Below are 11,671 nucleotides of genomic sequence, written 5' to 3' on the forward strand. Positions count from 1 at the left end.
GACGCTAACCTGAGAATTGTGATGGGAAGAACATTATTGCCTGGTTAGAAAATGATTAGAAAATGTAGGTGGCAAAGACAAGGAAAGAGAACAAGAGGGAGAGAAAAGCTTTGATGTTGCCTTGGCAGAAACGGGGAGGACCAGTCAAGATAATGGTACAGAAAGGAGGGAAGAAGAGGGTGGAGGAGGGCTGGGGACAGAAAAGAGTGCTTTAATAAGCAGTAATTTGGAAACATTGTTCTCTGAAACAGTTTTCAAGTTTGATATGAGTAACAGTAGCTGTTACGGAGTTGAAAACCTAGAAATGCTCAATATTTAGATTTTAAATTTATCCCATGAAATGACCAAGAAAAAGAGACTGAGTGGAATGGTGTGGGGCAGGCATCAGCCTGCTTGATTCCCCAGAATCAGGAAAGCTGTCTTCTTTCTCTCCTGGGCTAAAGTCTCCAAGCCATGATCCCGTTAGGAGGCAGGTACAGGCAGGACATCTTTCGCAAGGCGGGGGCAAAGTTACGGCCATTTTTGCTTTGGGAAAATAGTGATTCACCAGGCTGGGCAGAGACCCTGCTCGGTAACTGGAAACCGTTTTCAAAAGGCTGTGTGCTTTGCAAGTAAGATCATCTATACCATTTTTTTAGATTCCACATATATTCATTAATATATGACATTTGTTTTTCTCTTTCTGCATAGCTGACTCACTTTGCTGTACAGTAGAAATTAATACAACATTGTAAAACAACCATACTCCAATAAAAATTTTTAAAAAAGAGGCTGTGTGTCCATGGTCAGGCTGCTTCGATGTGGACAGACCTGGGTTCAGACTTTGGCTTTGTGTTTCATAAGCAAATTTCTTTATCTTCCTTCCCATTGTCAAATTTGCAAACCAACCTACACTGGCACCTGTTTTCTGCTTCTTCCCCTAGTAAGGAAGAGGTCGTGTCTCTCTTACATTAATGTCTATTGTCTCCACCTGTGGTATGGACCCCTTTTTTCTCTCACTTTCTTTAGGAATTCACACAGTATTCTCTTTTCAGTGTTATCTACAGTACATGATACTCCTCTCTACCAGGTCATTTCTATCAGCATACTAACAGGCTTTCGTGTGTCTCCTGTTAAACAAATTAAACAAAGAGGTTGTTAGACTGAGGTGGCTTTAATACCTCAGCAGCCTAAGGAGGCAAACCAAAACCACAGCCTGAAGGGTAAGAAATCAAAACCTAAGGACAAGCAATCACAAACAGCCAACCATGCAGAACTTTCCAGATAAGGCAAAGGCTTAAGTTACAGCCAATCAAATAATGTCCTTGCTTTGCTTCCACCTCTTCTCTATAGAGGTCTTTCCCTCCGCTCCTGTCCATGGAATGCTCCTAGCCACTTCTGGTTTGGTGCTACCTGATTTGAATTGATTTTTTGCTCAAATAAACTCTTAAAGTTCTTTAATATCCCTCAGCTTATCTTTTGACATTCCTGTGTTGAAAAAGCCCTTGTTGCACACATATCTCCCCATTTCTCAGCTCCCTGTCATGATCACACACTTCCTTCTCATCCCCTCCTCTCATGTACTCTTCAATGCCCCCATACCCTGTCCATATTCTACCGTCCCTCCTAAAACACTTTTGCCACGTTTGCTAGTAAATTCCACGTAGCCAAATGCAACCAATGCTTCTCTATCCTTGTTTTTCTTTCAAGCTTTTGTTTGTTTGTTTTAATTGAAGTATAGTTGATTTACATACCCACTGTTTTATTTATTTATTTTTTGGGCCATGCTGTGAGGTATGCGGGAGCTTAGTTCCCCAACCAGGGATCGAACCCACGCCCCCTGCGTCTTAACCGCTGGACAACCAGGGAAGTCCCTATCCTCGTTTTTCTCAGTTCTCACCAGCATTTGGTATAACTCACCAGTCCCTTTCTCTAAATGAACCCCTCTCCTGGCTTCCTGGCACCACATTCCTCTGAACACACTGGACAAGTTTCTCAGCCCTCACATTTTTTGCCAGCTTCTCATTCCTTATCCAAATGTAAAAATTTGAAGTTCTTGAGGGCTTTTCTTGGATCCTATTCTCTTCCCTTCCCTTCCTTCCTCACCTCACTATTGTCCTCCTAGGTAATCTCATCCATATCCGTTACTTTAAATACCGTCTTTACACCATTGACTCCCCAATTTATGTCTGTAGCCCAGAGTTCTCCACTAGATTCCAACATTCAGTTCTCTAATATTTCTAACAAAAATTTTCCAAAGGAGAATTCTTGATTCTTCCCAAACCTGTCTGCTGCCCCAGCCCTTAAGTTTCCCCATCTCAGTAAATGGATTCACCACCTACTCAGTTGCTCAAGTTAAAAACACGGAGTCATCCCCCTTTCCTCTTATCCCTTGCATCCATTTAATCACCAAATCCTGTATATGCCATCTTCAAAATATTTCTCAGATCCTACTTCTTCTTTCCATGTCTATTCATCACCACTATCTGTCTTCTGGGCCACTGCTGCATAGCCTGCCAACTGGTCTACCTCTTTCCACTATTGCATCCTGCCCCTCCCCACCAATATTTCTAGTCCATCTACTACACTGCTCAAGAGTTAACCTCATGCCCCGGTCCGGGAAGATCCCACATGCCGCGGAGCGGCTGGGCCCGTGAGCCATGGCCGCTGAGCCTGCGCGTCCAGAGCCTGTGCTCCGTAATAGGAGAGGCCACGACAGTGAGAGGCCCGCGTACCGCAAAAAAAAAAAAAGAAGAGTTAACCTCAATTATCAATCTGGTGTGTCCTCTCCTGCTTAAAATTTTCACTGATTTCTCACTAAACTTAGAATGCAATTTAAACTCCTCTTTTCTGGGTCTTCAAGACCCTGCAGAATCAGAGCTCTCCCTAGTTCCTCAATTTATCTCAAGTCACTCTTATGTTCTTCCTTTATGCTCCAGCCAAATTGATTCTAGTCTGTTCCCTTGAGCATGCACAGCTTTTTTTCTACCTCAGGGCCTTTGCACTTACTACCCTTCCCTTGACCTGGAAGTTTCTTCCCACCCTCATTCAATATTTCTTATCTCTTATCTCTTGGCTGAAATGTTGCTTCCTTAGAAAGTAGCTTTCCCTGACGATTCTTTTTTACAGATTTCCCCAATCCTATTCCTCCATCATTCTCTGGTTCAGCACCCAGTCATTTTCTTGTGCTTGGCACATTCTAATTCTTTTTTATTTAACAATTTTTTGTTTGCATGGTTTTTGTTTATCTCAGTAATGCAGATGTAAAGGATAGAGGGCAGGGAACATGCAAGTAACACAATGGAATCATACAGTCTGAGTTTGAATCGTTGACATGTTCTCCTAGATATTATTTAAACTCCCTAATCCTCAGTTTTCTAATCTATGAACTGTGAACAGTAATACCAACCTCACAGGGTTGGTATGAGAAGTAAATGAGGTTATAAATGTGGAGTTATAAGCAAAAAGCTTGGTCCATCATGAACATTACACAATTCTTACCAGATAATTTATTGTTCACTTTTTATTCCCTGACAGCTAGTATAGTGTTTGGAACACAGTGGGATCTTATTCACTCTTTGTTCAACGATTCAATTCATGAATGAACTGTGGGCTCAGTTTGATTCATAGAGTTGTTTTGAGGATGAGACAGAGAATATGTCAAGTGACTAAAACAGTGCCTGGTACACTGTAAGTGCTCAATAAAACTTTATCATCAGTCCTCAAACAGGATGCTAATTTGATCAGTTGATACACTAAGAACCACCCTGAGGGCTCTTACCTAAAGCAATCACCATTTTTCATTGTTGGGTTCCACCTCTCCCGTGTTATAAAGGACATGCTCCTATAATTGTCTCCCTTTATCTTTCCCCCATCTTTATTGGCTCCCCACCAAGAAACAAACATGCTGAAGCAATTTTCATTTTAGTAACTCCTTCCTTGAATCCCCATGTCTCTCTCTAGTTACCATTTCTCTGCTTTTTACAAGTAAGCTCTTAAAGGAGTTGTCTACACTGTCTCTGATTCTCCCTCTCTGATTCGTCTTCACCCATTCCAATTAGTATGTATTTTCCACCTCTCCACAGAAACTTCCTTTGTCAGGGTTATTAACGACTTACACATTGGCAAATCGAAAGTCAAATTCTTGGTTCAGAGTTCCCTGGGCCAGTCAGCAGCACTGAAGGTTGCTCCTTCCTTTTTTGAAACAGTTTCTTCACTTGGTTTTCAGGACCCTGTTCATTCTTGTTTATTCCTCTGCTTGACTAGCCCACTTTTTTTCAGTCTTCCTTTGCTGGTTCCTACTCTTGTTCCCAAACTCTAGATTTTGCTTCAGTATCAGAACCTCACTTTCTTTCTCTGTATTCACACCCCATGTAACCTCATCCGATCCCATACCTTTAAATATCATCCAAAAGCTGATGATTCCCAAGTTTATATTTTCACCTTTGATCTCTCACTAGAACTCCATACATATTTATAATTGGCTCCTTGATTTTTCCATTCAGGTGTCCAGTAGGCATCTCACATGTAACACATTCAAAACCGTACTCTTTTTTTTTTTTTTAGTAATTTATCAAAGTATGGTTGACTTATATTATATTAGTTTCAGGTGTACAGCATAGTGATTTTATATTTTGTAGACTATGCACCATCCAGAGATGGTATAAAATATTGACTATATTTCCTGTACTGTACGTTACATCCCTGTGACTTGTTTATTTTATAACTGCTAGTTTGTACCTCTTAATTCCCTTTACCTATCAAAACTGTACTATTAATTCCACCATCCTCTCAGCCCCTCAGTGGTACGTCCTCCCGAGTTCTCCAGGGTATGGCAACTCCATCCTTTCAGTTGTTCAGACCGAAAACATTGTGTTCATCTTTGATTTTTCTACACTCCCTAGGCAGGCCATAAACAAAAGTTTATGGGTCTATTGGAAAATATATCATGTACACTACTACTACTTAGCACCTCAACTGCTTTCTCCTTACTCCAAGCGGGGATCACCTCTCACTTTGATGATTATAATGCTGCCTTTTCGGTCTCCCTTTCTCCCTTTCTCCATCCACCCCATCTCCTTGTCATACAGCTGCCACAGTGATCCTTCCAAAATGGCAAATCATTCCTCTGCTCAAAATCATCAAACAGCTTTCCATTGAAAGGAAATGCTAAAATACTTGCTGTGGCCTGAAAGGTTCTATATAATCTTTCTGACCTCCTTCTGGAATCCCCCCACCCAGCACCTTTGTCATCCACTGTGTCCCCCTTACCCCCATCCCCACTCCAGGCACACCGGGCGACTTGCTGTGTATAAAACTCTCCTGCCTTGGGGGCTTGGCATTTGCTGTTCCTCTGTTGGGGTCACTCTTTTCCCAGATATAATTGTATGGCTCATTCCCTCACCTCCTTCCCACCTCCCGTGTCCCCTTTACTGAGACCTTTCTTAAGCCTGCAATAGAAAATTGTACCCCCATCCCTCCATCACCATCATGATCACCTTTACCCTGTTATTTTTTTTTTCATTGATACCTATCCCTCCTGGCATTTGATATATTTGATTATTGTCTCTCTCCTCACTAGTATGTAAATTCCATGAGAGGATGGACTTTATCCTCCTTTTTACTCCCTGGTCCTAGAATGGTAGGCATTAAAAATATTTGACAAATCAATAAATGGTTTAATAAATGTTTGGGGGGGTCTAATGACCTCTATGTTGTTCTAAGTGAAACTTTTGCTTCTTAATAGTAACCTGATGAAATTACAAAGTCTCAGTTTACTGGAGTGATTTATGTGGGCTTATTTCTGGACTCTCTATTCTGTTCCATTGATATATGTGTATGTTTTTGTGCCAGTACCATACTGTTTTGAGTACTGTAGATTTGTACTATGGTGTGAAATCAGGGTGCATGACTCCTCCAGCTCTGTTTTTCTTTCTCAAGATTGTTTTGGCTGTTCGAGGTCTTTTGTGTTTTCATACAAATTTTAAAATTATTCTATTTCTAGTGAAAAAAGTGCCACTGGTATTTTGATAGGGATTGCACTGAATCCAACTTTATTTTTGAAAGGCTTTTGTTCAAACTTAAATCATTCTGCACATTGCAGTGGATACGAATCCCTGTGGGATGACTCATTATCTGATGCCTATCTTTCCCAGGCCCTCCTTTCTTAGCTCCTCCCAACCACCTACTAACTGACTATTTAAAATGGTCCTGAAGAGGAAAATCTTGTTTTGAAATAGGCCTCGCTGTGATTCAGAGGTGATAGATGTGCCTTTGACTTCTTGTCCTCCCAGGTGCATGGTGTATGTTGTTTAATCTCCTACTGGGTAGGGGTCTAAGTGCAGTTTGGGTTCCATGTGAAGCTCAGCTGTGCTGATGTGATGATTAGGACACCCGTTGAAGGACCACGGTATTCTTCCTAGAAACAGAAAACTGTAAAATATAAAACCTCACAAATGATTTTATTCTAAAGCCAAGCCTATTATATGAAACTTATTTGTACAATTGGTGATTTAAAAAAACAGCAACAATCAAATATTTCTTCCTTTTTCTTTACTTTCTCCTTTTCATGAATCAGATATCTGGAACCAAATCACATATTTGCCTCAGTTTTCCAAATACCTTACATGTTAAATTAAGCCTGAATTCCCATCAAAACCCTGTTTAAAATAGCTTCAGCATTTTATGATGTATCAATTGTAATAACTGAAATTTTTAGATACTTTCCACAGGAAATGTCAAAGTATTTTTGCGTTTCTTCTACCAGGAAAATTGTATCAGGGAGAGTCAGTAGATGTATGCCCTAACACTTTCTAAATCTGGTAGAAATGTTTGGCCGCAACTTAGATGCTGCAGCTGATAATAATTACAAACATCATAATTATAACATTTGTTTTGTACAACTTGCATTCCCATAGTCATGTGGTGGGTTAATTAACATGTGAGCATCTTTTAAGTGCCAACTTTAACTATCATCTTGTCTATAAACCCATAAGAGGTGCTTAAATTCTACTAAAACAAACATAAAGTAGGTTTGACTTTCCTAATTCATAAGTGGTCTCCCTCCCATTGGTGTTTCCCCATCTAGAGCACCTAGCTTAGCTACATAAATCTTTTTATGAAATTTTCATGTCATGTCACTATTAAAAGACTTTAATTGTTTTACATTTCCAAGAGAAGCCAACTCAATTACACACACACACACACACACACACACACACACACACACACACACACACACACACAGTACCTACTTTGTAAAAGGCAGTAGGTTAGGCTAACAGGAAACTACCAAAATAAATAAGACATAGTTCCTGTCCTCAAATGCAGTCTTAAAGGTTGATAAATCTTTACATTCGATGGCTTTTAAAATCTGATCCTACTCTATTTTCCTAAATGTATCTCCCACTGAATCTTAAACTCTCTACTGAAGTCCCACATGCGGACATCTCCCTGAATGTGCTTTGTGCATCCTTTATGCCTATCTAGGTAAATATCTTTCCTTACCTATTTTCCCATTCCTTTCCTTTAAGGCCTGCTCCAATCATACCTTCTTCTTAGAGTTCATTCATCCCTAATCTACACAGATTTCTCCTTCACCTTGGTGTCATGCCTGACTTTGTTAGTGAACTTTTTATTTATTCATGGATCTTATCTTTCCAAATTGAATGTGACTGCTCTGAAGACAGGAACTATGTCTTATTTATTTTTATATGCCTCACACACAGAAAGTGATCAGTGTTTTATTTATTCTGGTCTGAGTTCATAATTTTACATGTTTTTTTTACATAAGTGGAAATTTTTAAGTTTTAAGTTCTTTCAACTTTCTATGTAGCTGGGCCTTTAATGTTAAAAATAAAAAGTCTTCAGGTCCACTTATATGGGTATCACATCACAGTCTTAGAGATTCTGCTTATGTGAACTCGATTTGTGATGTTTATAAGTGTTTATAAATGGTCCATATTTAGCAATGAACTGGCAACAGCAGGGTAGAAGGGGGATTGGCAGTCTGGCTCAAGTATCACAAATTGGTATGTTTTTGTTCCCGGTCTGGATTTTAGGTCTCAGAAGGTTTTACTTGATTTGTGCTTCACAAGTTCACAGATTTATTAATTTATAAGAGCAAATTCTGCCCAAGGTATTCTCTTCCTGGAAATTTCCACTCAGGAAAAAAATATTATTTAGGAATTTGGTGAATAGGGAATAAGCAAAGGAAACTGAATATTTTAAAGACATCTTTTATCAAGAGTTTTTATGAAGAGTTTTTCTTCTCTGATTATTCTGAAATCATCATCTGGGATCTTAAACCAGGACTGGTTCATTTATATTTTTCAGCTCTAATTTTCCTGAAACTCTTCTGTGATCAGTACTTTGGATTTGCACTGACTACAATTTCACTCTCTCATCTTAATATATTGTTATAGTCTATTACAATGTCTATGTTTTAGATTATATAATTTCTGACTGATTATTTTCCAAGTGGTTTGCTCATGACTAACCACATCGTAGAGTGAATTCCTTCTGAGCTGGTTTTCAGGAGACAGCTAATCCACTTTACAGGTTGAGGATTTTATTACCCTTACCCTTCTCTAATTTCTGGTATATACTTGACTTTTACACCAAGCTGTTGACTAGAGGAAACATATTCTAAAAATGATTTGTACGTATTTAATGGTAAGAAATATCACCTTTTACAAGAAGTGAACTTAAGCCTTTCAAAAGAGAAAACCTGGTTTGTGTCCTTGCTTCTTAACTGCTATTAAGGCATTTGAATTACAGCATGTTTTGTAAAACAATGAGCCAAGACTTGTAATCTCTATTAATGGGTGATAATCAGAAGACAAGTTCAAACGTGCAACTCTAACAATAAGTGAAAATAGTTGAGAAGCTGAGGCATGGGAAAAACTCTTGTCAGCATTCAGCTGTGTTGGTCATTTTATTGATACTCAAAAATCTCTTAATTTCTTTCTCTAGGCACTGTACTTATCACATTAAAAAGAAATCCCTACACATGAGGAAAAACTTTTTGAAAATCGTTCAGATGTCAAGATTTGCTGTAGAAATATTAATTGCTTTGTTTCGATTGGACGTTGTCTAACAAGAGAAGTCATCCCTGTTTTAGAATAACTGACCCTCCTCTAAACAATGCGTCATTGGCAAATGAAACAAAATAAATAAAATTAATCTTTGAGGAGATGCAGGAAAAGAAAAATCTCCCTAAATATAAATAAGACTAGAACAGAATGTGCCCATTAAAAAAAAAACAACTGACCACAGTTGCTTAAAGCCAACTGAAGAATTTTTTCTCATGTTGAAGCAGGATTCTTACTCAATTGTAAGGTGTTTAACAGTTATAAGCAATGAAATCTTACGGAAACTGGTACTGGTCATAAATCAAGAGGTGCTTCCTATAAATGATGTACCAGTATTAACTGGTCAGACATAGAGATCTACAGTTTAAATGTTGTCTTCTTTGAGTCCATTTGAGGATTCAAGGAGGAGTTAGTGATATGAGGAGATGTGAAAAAGAATACAAGACGATTGTGTCAAAATAACTTTGATATTAGTTATCATTACTCATTTAGCTGTCATTGTAAAATTTTTGCAGTGCTTTTAATTATATCTTCACAAATATTTCATTGGACGGCTCATAAGCTCATTGAAAACTTTCCACAAATTTCACTTTTTGTATTTCTCTTAGGTATGGAAAAGAAATGTGGGTTCTTTGCTAAGTAAATGTGTTTCGGACCTTTGATTGACGAAGATGTGTGGTTAAAAATATGATTTATATACTACTTGTATTAGTAATTTACAGAGAATAAAAACATTATTAGATATACTTTAAATCTAATTTGGATATATTTCAGTGAATACCGAAGGGCCTAATCTAGATGCTTCAGAGTGATATCACTTTATTTCTAAATGCAGAATTAGTAGCTAGAAAGAGGCTCTAATTAACAGCATAGTAAATAATAGGATTGATTTTATCATGTACATAAACTGGTGACTAATACAAAGGCATTTGTTATATAGTTAAATTGTTCACAGTTCAAGATGTGATAAATCACATGAATATTAAATTAGACAAGCATGTAGAAAACAAGTTAGAAAGACTATATGAATAAAGTGGTTCTTTTCAGAAAAATGTCAGGTGATTTAAGTTAATATTTAATGATTTTTATGAAATTTCTGTTTTCTAATTTTTTGAAAACATAATATAATGCAAAGCAGAGATTAAGAAAAATGTTTTATTCCAAAAAAAACTAAAAAAAAAAAAGTCCAGTTGCATGGCTGTTTCTTCCTTAAAGCACATATAAATTATGAGAAACAAGAATCTTTGAATGATGAATGTTTGATATTGCATTAGTGCAGATTTAATAATTTAATATTGATAAATTATCTAGGAAGTGACAACTGTATTTACAAGAGCCATAAAAGAAATAAAAGGTAACTGAAAATCCACATCTCTGTAAATTATTTTATTAATTTACAAATAATGAAAATGGTGATTCATAAATTACTACCAATATATATTATGGCCATCATTCACCATATGTGTAGAATAGAAAAGTCATATGGTTCTCTATTGATGAATTGAAAAGGAAGAAATATAATACAATATATTGGAACTAACTGAGCTATAATAAAGTCTCTCTTCTCTTCAATGGCATAATTTATGTCCTCCTTATGTTCTGAATTTGCTGAAAGTTTATAATAACCATTATGTGTATAAAATTATGTGTGGGTATAAAATTAAAAGCTCAATATTTGTAGAGGTCTCAAGATCCTCTATGCAAACCAGCGATCAGTTCAAACATGTTAGCCCCCAGCTGTTGCTTATACACCTGGAACCTCAAGCTTAGTGTTTTCCAGATGGCTCTTTTTTTTTTTAAACATCTTTATTGGAGTATAATTGTTTTACAATGTTGTGTTAGTTTCTACTTTATAACAAAGTGAACCAACTATGTGTATACATATATCCCCATATCCCCTCCCTCTTGCGTCTCCCTCCCACCGTTCCTATCCCACCCCTCTAGGTGGTCACGAAGCACCGAGCTGATCTCCCTCTGCAATGCAGCCGCTTCACACTAGCTGTGTATTTTACATTTGGTAGTGTATATATGTCAATGCTACTCTCTCACTTCATCCCAGCTTAGCCTTCCCCCTCCCAGTGTCCTCAAGTCCATTCTCTACGTCTGTGTCTTTATTCCTGTCCTGCCCCTAGGTTCCTCAGACCAGTTGTTGTTTTATTATTTTTGGATTCCATATATATATGTGTTAGCATACGGTATTTGTTTTTCTCTTTCTTTTTTTTTTAACATCTTTATTGGAGTATAATTGCTTTACAATGGTGTATTAGTTTCTGCTTTATACAAAGTGAATCAGTTATACGTATACATATGTCCCCATATCTCTTCCCTCTTGCATCTCCCTCCCTCCCACCCTCCCTATCCCACCCCTCTAGGTGGTCACAAAGCACCAAGCTGATATCCCTGTGCTATGCGGCTGCTTCCCACTAGCTATCTAGATTACATTTGGTAGTGTATATATGTCCATGCCACTGTCTCACTTTGTCCCAGATTACCCGTCCCCCTCCGCATATCCTCAGGTCCATTTTCTAGTAGGTCTTCATTTATATTCCTATATTGCCCCTAGGTTCTTCTGATCTTTTTTTTTTTTTTTTTTTTTTTTC

The sequence above is a fragment of the Lipotes vexillifer genome, unplaced genomic scaffold (genome assembly GCF_000442215.2).
Source record: "Lipotes vexillifer unplaced genomic scaffold, Lipotes_vexillifer_v1.1 scaffold585, whole genome shotgun sequence".
Classification (NCBI taxonomy): domain Eukaryota; kingdom Metazoa; phylum Chordata; class Mammalia; order Artiodactyla; family Lipotidae; genus Lipotes; species Lipotes vexillifer.